The following is an 18,900-nucleotide window of genomic DNA, read 5'->3' on the forward strand; positions in this document are numbered from 1 at the left end:
AATTATTGGGTCAAGTAGGAAGAGTGCCCTCAAGGATGGGCAGATTTTCTTATTAAGTTACAAATCTACAATAACTAACATACAGCGATGCTGACTCAAAATTAAGCAGATCATTTGGAAGAGAACACAGAGTCCAGAAACGGATTCAAGGATATGTAGGCAACATTTTGTATGTGATAGGTGAGGTTTTGAATTAGTGAGAGGGAAAAGATGATTATTCAATGAATATTCTTGCTCTCTTTGAATGAAATTTAGATCAATAACTACCTCTAGAGTACATTTCAGATACATTACAATTTTCAGACACATAAACAACTAATTTAATAATAGTTGGATGGGCGACCTTTTAAATAACGATATCAAAGAATAAATAACTGAACGTAATGATAATTTTCTTCTGTTTATAGCTAATTATTACATTGCACCAACCCACATATTTATAGGCATACCTTATTCTATTGCACGTTGCTTTACTGTGCTTTGAAGATATTGTATTGTTTTACAAATTAAAGGTTTGTAGCAAACCTGCATTGAGCAAGTCTATAGGTACAATTTTTCCAAAAGTATGTGCTGACTTCATGTCTGTGTCACATTTTGGTAATTCTCACAATATTTCAAGCTTTTTCATTATTATTATATCTGCTATGGTGAACTATGATCAGTGACCTTTGATATTATTGTAATTATTTTGGGGTGTCACCGTGTCCGCATAAGGTGGTGAACTTAATTGATAAATGTGTGTGTTCTGACTGCTCCACCAACAAGCCATTTTCCTTTTTCTCTGCCTCTCCTCAGGTCTCCCTATTTCCTAAGACACAATAATATTGAAATTAGGCCAATTAATAACCCTACAGTGGCCTCTACGTGTTCAAGAGAAAGAAAGAGTTGCATGTCTCTCACTTTTAATCAAACATTTAAAATAAACTGGCTGGGTACAGTGGCTCACACTTGTAATCTCAGCAATTTTTGAGGTTGAAGCATGGATTGCTTGAGCCCAGGAGTTCAAGACCTGCCTGGGAAGCACAGGGAGACACTGTCTCTACAAATAATAACAAAATAATAACGAAAATTTGCCAAGCATGATGGTGCATGCTTATGGTCCTAGCTACTTGGGAGGCTGAGGTAGGAGGATTGCTTGAGCCCAGGAGGTCAAGGTTGCAGTGAGCTGTGATTGGGCCACTGCACTCCAGTCTGGGTAAGGAAGCAAGACTCTGTCTCAAAAAAATAATAATAATAAACTTAGTGAGGGAGACATGCCAAAAACCAAGATGGGCTCACGCCTGTAATCCCAGCACTTTGGGAGGCCGAGGCAGGCAGATCACTTGAGGTCAGGAGTTCAAGACCAGCCTGGCCAACATGGTGAAACCTTGTCTCTACTAATAATATAATAATTAGCTGGGTATGGGGGCATGTGCCTGTAATCTCAGCTACTTGAGAGGCTGAGGCACTAGAATCTCTTGAACCTGGGAGGTGGAGGTTACAGTGAGCCAAGATCGCACCACTGCACTCCAGCCTGGGTGACAGAGTGAGACCCTGTCTCAAAAAACAAACAAACAAACAAAAACCAAGATGGGCCAAAAGTTAGGTCTTGTGCCAAATAGCCAAGTTGTGAATGCAATAAAAAGTTCATGAAGGAAATTAACAATGCTACTCCAGTGAAAATGTGAATGATAAGAAAGCAAAGCAGCCTTATTGCTAATGTGAAGAAACCTTGGGTGGTCTGGACAGATCAAACCAGCCTCAACATTTGCTGAAGCCAAAGCCTAATCCAGAGCAAGTCTCTAATTCTCTTCAATTCTATGAACGCTGAGGGAAGTCAGAAGATGCAGAAGAAATGTCTGAAGCTAGCCAAAGTCGGTTCATGAGGTTTAGGGAAAGAAGCCATCTCCATAACATAAAAGCATAAGGTGGTTGGGGGCAGTGGCTCATGCCTGTAATCCCAGCACCTTTGGAGCCGAGGCAGGTGGATCACTTCGGACCAGCAGTTTGAGACCAGCCAACATGGCAAAACCTCTTCTCTACTAAAAAATACAAAAATTAGCCAGGTATGGTGGCTAATAGTCTGTAGTCCCAGCTACTTGGGAGGTTGAAGCAGGAGAATCACTTGAATTAGGGAGGCACAGCTTGCAGTGAGCCAAGACCATGCTACTGCATTATAGCCTGGGTGACAGAATGAGACTCTGTCTCAGAAAAAAAAAAAAAAAAAAAAAAAAAAGTGCAAGGTGAGGCAGTAAGTGCCATTTAGAAGTTGCAGCAGATTACTCACAAGATCTAACTAAGATCATTGATGAAGGTGGCTACACTAAACAACAGATTTTCCAAGTAGATGAAACAGCCTTATGTTAAAAGAAGATGCCATCTAGGACTTTCATAGCTAGAGAAGAGAAGTCAATGCCTGGCTTTAAAGCTTCAAAGACAAGTTGACTCTTTTGTTAGGCACTAATGTAGCTGGTGACTTTCCATTGAAGCCAATTCACTGTTCCAAAAATCCTAAGACCTTTAAGAATTGTGCTAAATCTACATGGCCTGAGCTCTATAGATGAAACAACAAAGCCTGGATGACAGCACATCTGTCTATAGCAGGATTTACTGGATATTTTAGGTCCACTATTGAGACCTACTGCTCATGAGAAAAAAAAAACAAGTAACTTTCAAAATATTACTGCTCACTGACAATGCAGTCACCCAGGAGCTCTGATGAAGCTGTACAAGGAGATTAATGTTGTTTTTTATGTCTGTTAACACAACATCCATTCTGTAGCCCATGATCAAGAAGTAATTTTGAACTTCAAGTCTTATTATTTAAGAAATACATTTTGTAAGACTATCACTGCCGTACATAGTGATTTCCCTGATTGATCCGGGCAAAGTAAATTAAAAACCTTATGAAAAGGATTCACTTCCATACTAGATGCCATTAAGAACATCTGTGATGCATGGGAGGGGTCAAATATTAACATGAACAGGAGTTTGAAATAAGTTGATTCCAATGCTCCTGGATGACTTTGATAAGGGTTTCAAGAATTATTTTGAGGAAGTAACTACAGATGTGGTAGAAATAGCAAAAGAACTAAAATTACAAGTGAAGCCTAAAGATGTAACTGAATTGCTGAAAACTCATGATAAAATCTTGAATGGATGAGAAGTTGTTTCTTATGGATGAGCAAAGACAGTAGTTTCTTTAGATAGCAACTACTCCTAGTGAAGATGCTGTGAACGTTGCTGAAACGACAACAAAGAATCTAGAATATTACATAAAGTTATTTCACAAAGCAGCAGCAGTGTGAGAGGATTGACTCCAATTTTGAAGGAAGTTCTACTGTGGGAAAAATGCTATCAAACAGCATCACATGCCACAGACAAATCCTTTGTGAAAGGAAGAGTCAACTGATGTGGCAAACTTTATTATTGTCTTATTTTAATATGTTGCCACAGGTACCCCAGCATTCAACAATCACCACCCTGATCGGTCAGTAACCATCAGCATGAGGGCAAGATCCTTCACCAGAAAGAAGATTATGACTAGTTGAAGGCCGGGCGCGGTGGCTCACACCTGTAATCCCAGCTCTCAGGGAGGCAGAGGTGGGAGGACAGCTTGAGCCCAGGAGTTCGAGACCTGCCTGGGTAATACAGCGAGACCCCGTTCTCCACAAAAAGGAAAAAAAAAAAAAAAAGACTAGTTGAAGTCTCCAATGATTGTTAGCAAATTTTAGCAATAAAGTATTCTTAATGAAAGAATGTACATTTTTCTTTTAGACATTGATAAGCTGTTGCACACTTAATAGACTATAGTATAGTGCAAACATAACTTTTATATGCACTAAAAAACAAAAAAAAATTGTGCAACTCACCTTATTGCAGCAGTACAGAACCAAACCTGCAATATCTCTGAGATGTGCCTGTATTTTTTAACAGCATTGCCTAGAACTGCCAGAGCAACATAGAATGTTGAATTGATAACAGAAACTTTTCTATTCCTCTGACTCATAGTAATTTTTTTTTTTTTTTTTTGGAGACAGAGCCTCACTTCATTACCCAGGCTGTAGTGCAGTGGCACGATCTTGGCTTACTGCAACCTCCGCCTCCTGGATTCAAGCGATTCTCCTGCCTCAGCCTCTCGAGTAGCTGGGATTACAGGCACCCACCACCAGGCCTAGCTAATTTTTGTATTTTTAGTAGAGATGGGGTTTTGCCATGTTGGTCAGGCTGGTCTCGAACTCCTGATCTCAGGTGACCCACCTGCCTTGGCCTCCCAAAGTGTTGAAATTACAGGTGTGAGCCACCATGCCTGGCCTCATAGTAATTCTTTTGGGTCTTAGCAATACATATGATGTTGTCTGCAGTATTATATAGATGGAATTTTTTTTTTTTTTTTTTTGAGACGGAGTCTCGCTCTGTCGCCCAGGGTGGAGTGCAGTGGCCGGATCTTGGCTCACTGCAAGCTCCGCCTCCCGGGTTCACGCCATTCTCCTGCCTCAGCCTCCCGAGTAGCTGGGACTACAGGCGCCCGCCACCTCGCCCGGCTAGTTTTTTTGTATTTTTTAGAAGAGACGGGGTTTCACCAGGTTAGCCAGGATGGTCTCGATCTCCTGACCTCGTGATCTGCCCGTCTTGGCCTCCCAAAGTGCTGGGATTACAGGCTTGAGCCACCGCGCCCGGCCCTAGATAGATGGAATTTAATGTTCTAAAAAGAAATCTTTTCACTTAGATTACAGAATATTTACTTATTTTAAAATCAGACATCTTGGTTTACTTTTATAAAATTTTTAATAGCATCTAATTTGTATGATAAATTATATTAGCAAATCTATTTTTATTGATTGATCTTAGCAATTACATAATAAAATGTAACTTATCATGGCTTATTTTTAAATATACTTTTGAATTCGACTTACTGTTATTTACTTAGGATGTTTACCTTTATGTCATTAATAAAATTTTGATTTGTGGTGTTCAGTTGTGTGTGTGCACAAGGCTTTTTAAATCAGGTTTTGCTATCAGGGTTGAACTAATTTCATGAAATGTGATTTTGCACCTCTTCCTCCCTTCCCACCTCCCAGAACAGACAGACTTCTGTGATATAAAATATTTAATTCTGAAAACAGCTTCTCTGCACGTCCCTTATACATAAGGAAGCTGAGAGCTAGAAAAATTAAGTAATGTGACTTGTGTGTTGAGCTGGCACAACTGGGGAAATGTAATCAAAATTCATTTTATTTTTCTGACTCTCCTTTCAAAGTATGGGGCATATATTTCTTCTACTACTGGATGAAAATTTGGGGGACTTCATAATTTTTATAGCCAATGGTAAGGTCTATGCTCCCTTTAACTCACAAAACAGCCTCAGTTTGACATTAGATCACCGAGTTCCTAAGTTGACTGATAATTAAATCTTGTCTAATCTTTTAATTGGAGATGATTTTAGATAGATATTGACACCTGCAGAGTGGGCACACTTGGTACCTTCTTTCATTTTCTGCTTCTCTACCCTCCATTTGCAAAGCAGTTTCTGGCTCTTCCAAAGACAGTATGCAAAGAGGGAGAAAGTAAAAGCGGGCACAGAAAGTATACTAGTATTATGTAAGATTGTTTCATACTCTTTGATTCTTGGTCCTATTCATAGATCATTTTCCTGCCTGAGAACTTTTGTGGGTTCTTCGGGGTCTCCCTATGCTAGGCCTTTTAGTTGTAGCCTCAGCAGCCATTTCTCTAGGCTCTGGTCTTTCCATGAGCCTCTCCATATTAAGTTCTAAGTGGCATGCCAGACAGAACTTGAAGTGGCTCAGGTCAGTTCTTAATCCTTTTTGGCTCAATGAGTGAGAAACACTCATACATTCTGTGGTCGTCATGGGTAGGAGGCATTTTCTAACCCGATTGGTCTCCGGTTTTTCTCCAATGCACAACCTCAGGGCTTTAACACAGCTGCTTACCTTAAGATTTCTCAACATAAGTCAGATAGCAGCCTCCTACTGGGCCCCAAGCTGTTGAAGACCCCATTAAAATATCTGAATGCTCCAAGTGAAGCTTTTTTTTCCCCCTAGATAAAAAGTGAGAGGCAGACAACTTAGCCCACTCCCAGTGAGACCCAGAGCTTGGCAGCATTTCCTGCTAAAGAATTATCCTCTTGAAATCCACTCTTGATGCTTTCTTATTTTCAGAGTGGGTGAGGAATTTCAAGACACCTGAAATAGCTCTTGACAGTTGCTCATAAGGTGAAGCCCTGCTTCTGGAATTTCATATTTTTCATATCCTGGTACTCAGTTGCCATTTCATACATAACATCCTGTCTCAAAGCTGCCCAAGGTCCTCTAGAATGGGAGGGAAGAACTGCACCTAGGTCTTTTGATTTCTAGTAAAAACATTACCACTTCATACTGCAACCTGTTCGTGGAAATCATTTGCAACCATTGTCAAATGAGTTTAACATCTCATACTGTGCACCTCACAGCAGTCAGTACTTCCATATTTACCCTTAAATTCAAGATGGAATGTCTATTTAAGCTAGAAGTAGATAAGTCTTAACAGTAAAATCATCTGGAAATCTAATTAGTTACTACGGGAGTAACTTTTCTCTAGACATTAACTGTGATTAAAGACATTAACTTTAAATATAACACATATATCTTTCTAAAATAAGAGGCCAGGGATAAAACAGAGTAAAAATCCTTCATTTCTGGACAGATGATGTCTTATAGTATATATTAATTAGATAATAGAGTAACAACTTTATATAATGAACTATTTTATGAACTGCAAAAACTTCTAAGTAAAATAATAAAGATTGAAAATAGCACTACTCACAACAGCAAAGATACAGAATCAACCTAAATGTCCATCAATGACAGACTGGATAAAGAAAATGTGACATATACAATAAGAAATACTATGCAGTCATAAAAATGAACAAGATCATGACTTTTGCAGGAACATGGATGGAGCTGGAGGCGATTATCCTTAGCAAACTTGGCAGGAATAGAAAAATGAATACCACATATTCTCACTTACAAGTGGGAGCTAAATGATGAGAACTCAAGCACACAATGAGGGGAACAACAGGCAGTGTAACCTACTTGAGGGTGAAGGGTAGGAGGAGGGGGAGGAGCAGAAAAAATAACTATTGGGTACTAGGCCTAAAACCTGGGTGATGAAATAATCTGTGCAACAAATGCCCATGACACAAATTTACTTATATAAACCTGCACATGTACCCCTGAACCTAAAATAAAAGTTAAAAAGTTAAAGAAAATAGAACAATAACAACAGCAAGGACCAAATGGCAAGTAAATAGTAAGTGCTTGGGAAAAAGTAGCATTTACCAGAGCCATGTTATATTTGTTAATATAGTTACTTTCTATGAAGAACATGAAGCTCCCTGTTGAAACACAGAGCACATACCTTGAAATATTTTTGAAAAATACTGTAAGTGAAACAGTATGCCAAATTCACAAATGTTATTTTATTACTTAGATTCTACTAATATGGTCTGATGTAAATATTCTTTTACTTGTAATTATGATAGTTTCTTATTTTTAATATTTATATTGTAAATTTGGTATTAGTTGTATTTGGCTTACAGAAAACTTTTCTCCCAATTAGTTTACTCTTACCAAGTAAATAATAGGTATATTACCAATGATGAAATATGAACATCTAAATTTTAAAAGTGTATAATTCAGTAGACATTTAAGCATATTACCAAAGTGCCATTAACTTTAACTATGTTTTATGGCATATTTTAAAATAGTATCGAATATGAAGATTTCTGCTCAGTGTAGTCAGTTTTATGGCAAACATCTCTTGAAAAATTGATACAGTTGTATCAAAGGCTTTTGCTCTGCCATTTTGCCTCATCATTCAAAGGTATATTTCTTGAGTAGCTATGATACGCATAACAAATGTAGGTACTAGGCAGGTAAATAAGGTACATCACCCTTGACTTCAAACTTCTAATTTTGTTGGCTAAAGAAAAACTTTCAGTAGAGAATAGTGAGTGATAATCCCAGATAGTAAATAATTTACAAATAGCCTTGTAATGGGACTTTACAGAAAAGAGAGAGCACAGTATATAGGGGAGATGAATAAGACATTATGGACAAACTGGAACATGAGTTAGTCTTTCCTAATTTCAAAGGATCCCAAATGATTGGGGGAGGAAATTCTTCACACTTACACACACACACACACGCACACACACACCCATGAACTAAATTATGAAGGTATGAGCACCAAGAGCAAAGAAAACAAATACTGGAAGATAAATTGGAAGGGTGTTTCGGATCTAGACTGTGTTAGTCCCTTAATGCCAGGATAAGAGCTATCACGTTTATCCTCAAGATAGGATTACTCAGTGGGAATCATAAAATGAAATCAACTCTAAAGAACTTTGGAAGGGGGTAAACCATTGAGAACTCATCAGGAAACTATTGCAGTAGTCTAGATTGAGGGTGTTCAAAGAACATCAAGTAGGCTACGGAGTGAGAATGAATGAGAATGGGTGGATTCCAGATACACTGAGAAAGAAGCACTGATAGAATAAGATACATGAATTGGTAAGGGGAGCAAGGAAGAGGGAACAATAACAGAACATGCAGTGGTCTATTGGGAGATGTGCTGATAGCAGAGCCTGCTCATCTGTAATCTTAATTAGAAGCTGGCTTTCTCTTGAGAGAGAAACTCTAAAATATTACTTTCATTTACATATATTTTAAATGAGCACACGATTATATTAACGTTTATAATTCTATGGTAAGAGTATACTATTGATTTGGAATTCTACTTGCTAGCTATTTTTCAATGGAAAAAAATTTAAAAATTTTCTTGAAGAAAGATTCCTTATTAATATACTCCTTTTAGGTAAAATGGAAACAAATTATTTTAGAAAGTTATGTATTACACAAATGAAGTACCACCAGTAAAATTAGATAATAGAAAGATAAACAAGTTTATCAGGACAGTGAATTTCCTTTTAATGTTACTTCTTATTTTAACTGCAAATCATGCCTACTTCCCCAGCAGAGAAAAAGTTATATTTAAATTCACAGAAAAATGCAAGTACCCCAAGAAATGTATCAGAAACAAAGGACAGAATCCTTAATACACATTAGCCCCTCCCTTAGAATCTCTTCCCAAAAGGCCACACCCATTTCTCCCCGTATCTCTTGTCCTGTCATCTCCTTGGTCATGCCTCATAGTGTTTCAAGTCAGCATCTTAGAATTTGGTAAATTCTAAATTTTGGTATTGTCTAAATAAAGGATTGAATATTAGAAACAATTGAAGTATAATGATTTGAGATGTACTTGCTATAGTTACACGTGTGCTACTTTTGGGGAAGATGTTTCAGAGTAGTCTTGAACAATCCAGAAACCCAAAACATGCTATAAAATATTCTGGCTGTGTAAAGATACTGCCTGTGGAATGCCACTGAAAGCAGAATCAAATCTGAGTTACAGGAGTTGGTCCATAGGCTTTTGTTACCCCAATAACATTTACACAGGGTAGCAATATTTTCATGGGCTGAAGGTTTTTAATTATTTTTCCTAAAGCCATGAGTGCTTGCTTTTGTAAGATCATGATGCTCGTATCAGTAAAACAACTTGTCTACTGTATTAGTCCATTTTCATGCTGCTGATAAAGACATACCCAAGACTGGGCAATTTACAAAAGGAAGAGGTTTATTGGACTTACAGTTCCACATGGCTGGGGAGGCCTCACAATCATGGTGGAAAGCGAGGAGGAACAAGTCACATCTGACGGGAATGGCAGCAGGCAAATAGAGACCTTATGCAGAGAAACTCCCGTTTCTAAAACCATCAGGTCTCCTGAGACCCATTCACTTTCATGAGAACAGCATGGGAAAGACCCACCCCCATGATTCAATTATCTCCCACCAGGTCCCCACAGGTGAGAATTATGGGAGCTACAAGATGAGATTTGGGTAGGGACACAGAGCCAAACCGTACGTACTAAAAGCAAACAAACAGACCTTGAAAAGCTACAGTTAGTTACTCTTTAATCCCTTACATTGCAATTGTCATTTCATACCATTACAAAACCAATAAAGAAAGCCAAGGCCAGGCGTGGTGGTTCACGCCTGTAATCCCAGCACTTTGGGAGGCCTAGGTGGGCGGATCACTTGAGGTCAGGACTTGGCGACCAGCCTGGCCAGCATGGCGAAACCCCATCGCTACTAAAAATACAAAAATTAGCTGGGCGTGGTAGTGCGTGGCTGTAATTCCAGCTACTCGGGAGGCTGAGACAGCAGAATCGCTTGAACCCGGGAGGCGGAGGTTGCAGTGAGCCGAGATACCGCCACTGCACTCCAACCTGGTGGAGAGAGGGAGAGTCTGCCAAAAAAAAAAAAAAAAAAAAAAAAAAAAAAAGAAAGCCAATATGGGTTGCGAACATCAATAAAGGTTCCAAACATCAATAAAGAAGTAAGAAAGCTAAATTGAGAGGATTATCTAGCTGTTAACGTAAGTAATTTCATAATTTTTCCTAGAGCCAATGAGTAGTGAGAAAGAATGACTTCGCACATTTTGGGAGAACAGTTTATTTCAATCTCAGAAAGAACTCTTTGCTCCCTGTTCTTTTTAAAAACGTGCCCTTTTCCCCCAACTTATTTTAGTTTTACCTGAGCATTATGTAAGTGAGTCAAAGTATATGTGCTAGATTTTCTCAAGTTCTAAATGATTTATTGAGTAAAATTTAAGATTATCTAAAAAATGTATATTACAAGGTTTTTTGTTTATAAATGTTAAATAATGCAGTTTTATCCATCACAAATTAGAATTTTACCCAATTGCTAACTCATTTATAATTTTTTCATATCACAGCCAAATATTTTGTAAACCAAAGAATTATATTCACAAAAGAACCTAAGGGATGCCCTCCTGTATTAAAATGATAATAACTAACCAATAAAAACTGGTGTTGTTTTATCATAAAAATATTTATCTGTATATCATTGTGCATGTTATTGCCTCATTCAGAACTATTTTCTACATATAAGTGGGTAATGAGATATGGACCTAGCATTAAAATTAATTACTAATTTGTTGTTGTAAAACCATATCCTAATTATTTGACAGATGAACTCAAACTCACATTTCAGGGGCTTTCAAAATTCATTACTTTTTTTTTTTTTTTGAGACAGAGTCTCACTCTGTTGTTTAGACTGGAGTGCAGTGGCACGATTTCAGCTTACTGCAACCTCCACCTCCCAGGTTCAAGAGATAATCCTGCCTCAGCCTCACAAGTAGCTGGGATTACAGGCACATGCCACCATGCCTGGCTAATTTTCATATTTTTAGTAGGGATGGGGTTTTGCCATGTTGGCCAGGCTGGTCCCAAACTCCTGACCTCAGGTGATCCACCCGCTTCAGCCTCCCAAAGTGCTGGAATTACACGCGTGAGCCACCACACCCAGCCCATTAATTTCCTTTAGAGTAAAAACTATGATAAAATTTCGTAGTGCCTAATTATGCCTAAGGTCTCAGTCCTACTTAAGCCATATATTATTTGGTATGACATCCTTTCAAATCGTGATTAGTGGAAATTCTTGATCAGAAGTGATGCATTTTTCTATAGTCTGAGTAGCCAATAAACGTCATTTGAAAACTGTTCCCCCAAAAACCTTGGTATGACTGGTGAGTAGGCAATTGCAATTTTTAAAATTGTCTAGTGATGTCTCATGTTGCTTGTTCAGATATTTTCTTCTAACATTGATTGAAAGGTTCCTTAAACTTAGAACTTTGAATATTACCATTTGAAGATAAAGTATTTAAACGCAGCAGGACTATTGTAGGGCATTATCTTAGGCATCTATAAAACTAATCTATTACATGTGGTATCATGGGGTGAATTTTCATTTACCTGGTAATGATTCCTCTCTAGAGATAGATAAAATCTTTTAGCCATTAGAGCCTACAGTAGAAACTTAGTTTTTACGTATATACATATACACATTTTATACATATGTGTGTATATATACAGATATATGTTGTTACATATAAACTATATATGTATAAATATAACAATATATGCATATATTTATATGGAGACGGTATGTTCTTATATATGTATATACATTTTATATACATCTGTATGCATACATACGTTTAAACATATATATTTGTATATATGTATATTTATACACATATGTATACACATATATACATGTATATGTCTACACATAGTATGTATCTATATGTGGATGCTGAGTGTGAACCAAAGGCACATATATATGTATATACTATATATGTATATATTTGCCTTTGTTTATATGTTTACATATATTTGTGTGTGTGTATATTTGCTTTTGTTTTACACTCATTATCCACAAATTACTTACCTACTTTTGTAATAGTATTGTCTACTTTTCTGTGAAATTTTTTAGACGAGGTTTAGAAAGTATATGACTAAGGCATTCTCTCTTAACTGCTATTCCGCTACTCCCATCTTTCATCTTGCCCTGTGTCACTGCATTTGCACATTTATGCACTGCATCAAACTGCTGGATGGTTTTTATTTTTCTGTCTAGGCAGGAGGATAGTGATTTTTATTTACCTGTTGCACTTTGTTCTTGATGTATGATGTTAACATTACAACGTCTCTGTTTCTTTGTGCTCACCATCATTCCCTTCATGAGTTTCTCTTTGCATGTACTTCACAATGTTACATTTCTTCATCAGTTTCCCAATCCTAAGGAAAGGTGTTAAGGTTTCTGAGGCTCTCTAAAGCTTTGCTACACATAGCATGGTCCACAGATCAGCAGCATCAGTATTACCTGGGAGCTTGTTAAAAAAGCAGAATCTCAGCCACACCACAGACTTGCTGAACCAGAATATGTATTTTAGCCAGATCTTTGAATAAATAGCACATACATAAATGAGAAGCACTACACTAAAGGGTCTGCCCCAGCTCCATGTCCTCTGAAATCTCATCTATATGTTCTTTCTGGTCATGTAGTTGCATAAAATACCATCCCCATGGATTCTTCTAACATCAGAGTGAGGACTGCATCACCTGATAGCAGCTGTTTGTGTTTACATACGTACTCACATTCCAGTGATTTTTCTGATCTCTTCTCTCAGCCCTTTGGGTTTGGGTATTCTTCCTGACAACTTGGTTGTGAGTTAAAAGGAGAGGACTGTGTTTAGGACACAATAGACTAGAGGCTTCTCTCTGTCATTGTCGATTTCCACATTTCAAAATCATCCTCTTCTACTTACCTACCTATTAGGCAAAGAATGAATTAGACATGCTTATTAATGCAACTCTTACTAAACTACTGCTGCCCCAGAAACAAAGCCTCTTTTAAATTTAACCCCATCTTTCTCCTACTACAAGTGGGTATTTTTATGTGAAGCCTGTAATTTTGATTGGGAGAAACAAGTTTCATTTGTAGGATTGGGCATATTATTAAGAGAATAACCTCAGAAAAAGAGTAATCTAGAGCCTGGCATGGTGGCTTACACATGTAATCCCAGCAACTCAGGAGGCTAAGGTGAGGGCATCACTTGAGCCCAGGAATTTGAGGCAGCAGGAAGCCATGATCGCACCACTGCACTCTAGGCTAGGAGATGGAGAGAGATCTCGACCTTTAGAAAAAGCATAATCTATTCTGCACTACAGTAGGAAATAAAAGATGTTTCTACAACTTGTTCCTATTCCAAATCACAGTGTTTTTATTGTTAGTTTGGTTAGAAAATGGCTTGCTGGAGCCTTAGCAAAGTACTGCACTATGAATGCTCTTGTATTTTGTAATTTTCCATTCTGTTTTGCAGTCATTGACTGGTCAAGTGACATGAAATGATTTTTCAAAGGAAAAAGCTATCCTATACATTTCAATACAGAATCATCATGACATAGAAATGGACTATTGTTCTTTAACGGTGCCTATTTATTTCCTGAACATGGTAGAGATCTTTCACACACAATAAATATATAACTGTGTGAGAATAAGAGTCAGATCATGTCTCTATGTTCTTTTATGGAAGGATATTTCAACTGACAGTTAATCCAAAAAATAAAATGGACAAATAATATATATTATGGTTTATGATGTGTCAGAACTACATATATAGTGAGATAGTCTCTAAAGAATTGTGAGACAGGTTGCTGATACAGAGGTGAATTAATAAAATTCATCCATAAGCCCATAATAGAAATTGATCACATGTAAGAGGAATTCTCAGCATCCTGGTCAATTAAGAATTCAGAAAGTCTAGAATTCTTGAATCTGAGTTAAATAAATCATAGGCCAATATAAAGATGTAATTGTGTAGGCAGTATCTTTCATTTCCAAAGGTACTTGTACTGTTTCCCTAGACTGACACAAAAAACCTCATGTAAACTCAATATTATGAGTAAATAGTGTTTATTTAATATCTATATCTACATAAAAAGAACATGTTGCTTTGCAAAAAAAATTAACGTTATTTTTAAGAATCTGGTTATTATAAAATATAATTAAACCAATATTAAATATAACATGAGTTACATTTTAAATTAAGCTATATTTTATATTAATGTTAGTTTAGGATTTCTGATTTTGAAATTGTGTTATCTGTTTGCAAAGAAACAATCTAAAGCTTAGCATTTTAAAATTAAATTTTTCTGTGGAAATGTACAAAGACTATAAATTCAAGGAAACATAATGTTTAAAATTAATAATTCATTTTAAATTGTATACTATTTATACGTAACTTTTTTATGGTATTGATATTACTTGTCTTGATTCTTATGCTAAAGAGAGCCCACATACAATATTCTATGACAACGATTCTACTCTGGATCATTCTGAAAACGATGGGGACATTGTTGGTCATTGCAGTTATTGAGAAGATCTAATGGCATTTATTAGACAGAAGGCAAGATTTTAGATATCTTGCACTGCATAGGCAGCCCTTACAATGAAAAACCGTCCTGAATACTGCATGACCTTTAAATATTCTTCCAGGTAGACATTTTGGAAGTAGAAAATCTTATTGAAAATTTGATTCTAGGATTTATCTCAATCATGTATTAAAACAAAGTACATTGGCATCGTTTTAATATGTGCAAAATTTTCTAAGAATACAGAAAACGTATATAAAAGTAATCAAAATAATAAAAAAATGCAGTGCATATAATTTGGTAAGATTAACTCACCATTTTGGAAAATCCTGTCAATCATCAGTAATATCCAGTGATGAGTAAATACTTTGCATTTTATAGCTGTGTATTAATGGCAGTTTTTCTTAAAGGAGCAAATATCTAATGAGGTAACTATATTATCTAGTAGTTGTTTCCGAGTGTTTAACATATTGAAATACATGCACACACATATATACAAACACACACATGCATACACACACACATACACACAAACACACACACATTCCATAAATTACTTTCTTCTCATTTGTTTTTTATATTATAATTGATGTCTTAGGGTATTGAATTGACATTTAAAAATTATTTGTGTAGATAAGTTCAATTACCTGTGAATTTTAGTTTAGGATGATAATGGGGCATTACAGCATATTTATTATAATATGGAGTATGTTGGGTCTGATAGTGTTCGAGAACGACTGTCCTAGGAGCATTCTATATCAGGTAGATTTATGTCTCCCAGCAGGTCACTTGTAATATAGCCAATTGTTCAGCAAATGTTTACTTTGGTAGAAGGGCAAATGTACATAACACAGAAAAATGTGGGGTAGTGTGCGTTGGGTTTTTGTTCTTATGCACACTTACTTGCTGGGTGATTTGGGGTGAGTCAGTAAATGTCCCTGGGCCTGAACTTTTCTTCTATTAAATGAGAGTGTTGGACTTGATGAACTCTAAAATTTTTTAGACACCATATCATTATAGGTAGAAATTTATTTCCATAGGATGGAATCTGTACACTGAAACCTTCAGATTACATTTGCTGTGCTCAAAGCTTGCGATGCCTATTTTCTGGTCTTTTTTTAAAACACTGAATTAAAACCTATGAAATTAAATTTTCTGTAAATATATTTTTCACTAAATGTAAAACCATTTTAGTTTTGTTTTGATGAATATACTAGCAGCATGATGAATATTTGTAATGATTGCAAACTCTTCCCTGACAAGTCCAATACCATGAGTTTTTATTTTTAACACACACATAAACATACACATATATATGATAGTGGGTGTGAATGTGTGTGTATACATACACAGATTATGTATAATCATGTATATACACATATACACATAGATATATGTATACCTATATACCTATATTTGTGTGTATATATGTGTATACATATATATGGAGAGATTGACTTATAGCTGATATCTTGAAAGGTACATGCAGTTGTATATTTTAATGGCTGATTTCCTTGAAGCCCAGACAAGATTTTCTGAGTGAATATATATTAAATACTTGGTAATATGTGAGAAAATTACTTGTCCCCAGGTCACGTAAAGAGTTGGTTAAAAAAGGGCACATTCATCTTTATCTTTGGGGTAAACCAGCATTCTCTCCTTCAATTCCCATTGTCTTCTTCTTTCAGCCACATGGACCTTGCCACCTTTTTTCTTTAAATTATCAAGAGAACACCACAGGATGAGGAATATTTCACTGCAGGTGGTGATATGAAACTGACAAGTAGTTTATAAACTAGCCCTACCCTATTGCTTGAAGAAGCTTTATAACTGATTGTTTTAATACCAAAGTGACACCAAAGGGGGTCAAGTAAATAAATATGCAAGCCTCACCAGTTCAAAATAATAAAATTCCAATGTGTGCAAGCCTGCTTGTTGAACATATGTTTGAGGCACGGCTAAGCCATCTGGCTCAGTGTCAAGCATTTACACCAACTGTAGTCTTACAGTACCTGACAGCAGAAAAGCTTTATTCCCCTGGTGTTTGGGCACAAATGGAGAAATATTATTGAAATGATTATCTGCATCAAGACTCAGATTTGCTTTGACATTTAGCTGGCTCTGTTTAATCCAAAGGGTTGTCTGAATGAATAAAGAGAAGGGTTCCTCCAGAAGATGCTGCGAGCAGTCAGGGAAAGCCAAATGATTAATGAGACTGAAAGGCAGGGTGGACCTGCCCACCTCCACCCAGACCTCAGTGCCAAGAACTGAATACGAAATTAGTCTAAAGCTTTCCGTGGCTTGTCAGGAAGATTCTTCTACCCTCACATGGGCTCTCATTTTGGACTCTGGAACAAAAGAAGTGGATACCTTACCCAATATGGAGGAAATAGAGAGGCTGGGAGAGTGCTTCATGTTATAATCAGAACATTTCGCATTCAAACACTTTTTGCTTTTAACAGCTCTACCAGAGGCATTTAGATATTATGTTAGGAGTAGAGTCTCTTTTCGGAATCAGAAAGCTGCGGCTTGTCGCCTGGTTTCTGTTTTGGCAGCTGGTTTCTATATGCTATGGTCCTTATATCAAGATAATTTCTTTTGGCTTAGAATGCTGTGTTCTTCTGGTTATTCTGCACTGCCATTCATTTTAAGATGCTATATTAAACTGAGTTTCTTGAAAAACGAGGTACAGTGCTAGTTTTAGCATTCACCTGTGCTAGCAAAATTCAGGCATTTAGCCAAAAAAGAGACATCTTTCACAGTCAAAGGCAATTAGCAATAAAATAAAATAATAATTTTAAAATAACAACAGAATAATAATAACAATAATAGAATAGGCATCTTAATTTGGAAATCTTTATCAAAGAGTTATAAGTTCTCACTTATTTTTTCAGGTATATTGTACCTTTTGGAGGGAGAGTTTTAGTAATGATTGTTGATTTAGATTTGAAATTACTTTGGTGATTTGGTTTTAATAAGTATGTTAGACATGATTTCTTTCTCACTTTTACTTTTAATTAACTTTTTATAGAGATATGAATGAATTCTAATGAACACAATTGGCAAGCTAATTGATTTGTTTCAGAGCACAGTGAGCGATCAGTATGCTGGCAACATTGATATACTATTCAAGGATGTCAAACAGTTTTTGGGTTAATTTTCTGGCAGAGGTTAGTTGGGGAAACTGCTTAAAATATGTACTGTTTTTGATTTTCAACTAAGTGCCTGGTTTTTTAAATATTCAGTGAATTAAAAGATATCTATTCCTTTGAATTTATAGTGTCTTTAAATTATCACACTGCCACTGGGGAGTTGCTTTGTGTATTCTGTGCATATTAACAGAATACTTTTACATGTGTTATGCACATGAGAATATTAAAGACCATTTTAAGAAGATAAAGTACTCCTATTGCAAAAAGAAAGCCAAGAATATGATCCACTGTTTAAAAAATTATTTTTAAAAGTTGCCTCAAAATCAAGAGTGGTCAAAACAAATCCTGAAAGCATCCATTTAAAGAAAAATAAAGCACAACTCCAAGAGGTTACTGTTTTGCCAGGGTTCTCACTTTAAAGGTTTTGCTTAAATAAATCCCAGTGAAATGACATTCTTTTATAGTGTTAAGAACAATGAGCGGGTGAGAAAATATATTATGACATAGTTAAACACAAGGCTATAATTTCTAAACTGCATAAATTACATGTTTTCCCTATTATGATACAGACAGCCAAACTGAACATTTTTGAAAGAAAATGACCAACGTATGATTAATTGCAAGCTCACAGATTTTGCAGCTTCAAGAGTAAATCAACTGCTAAGAAGTGCTAACTTGCTAAAATATAAACTAATTTTAGTCTCTAGATATTAAAATATAATTCATCTTCTTCCTCCATTGGGAAAGCTAATTAGAAATTGTGACTGGCAGAAGGAGGAGAACCCAGAGAACACAAGGATTAAGTTCACACGCTTAAAACCTGAGCCCGGAAAAAGTGGCCAGATTTTTTATCCTTTATGTTTCACATATTTGAGTTTCCTGAAACCAGCTTACAGTAATGGCTGCTGCCCA

This window comes from Piliocolobus tephrosceles, chromosome 11 (genome assembly GCF_002776525.5).
Source record: "Piliocolobus tephrosceles isolate RC106 chromosome 11, ASM277652v3, whole genome shotgun sequence".
In the NCBI taxonomy this organism is placed as follows: Eukaryota; Metazoa; Chordata; class Mammalia; order Primates; family Cercopithecidae; genus Piliocolobus; species Piliocolobus tephrosceles.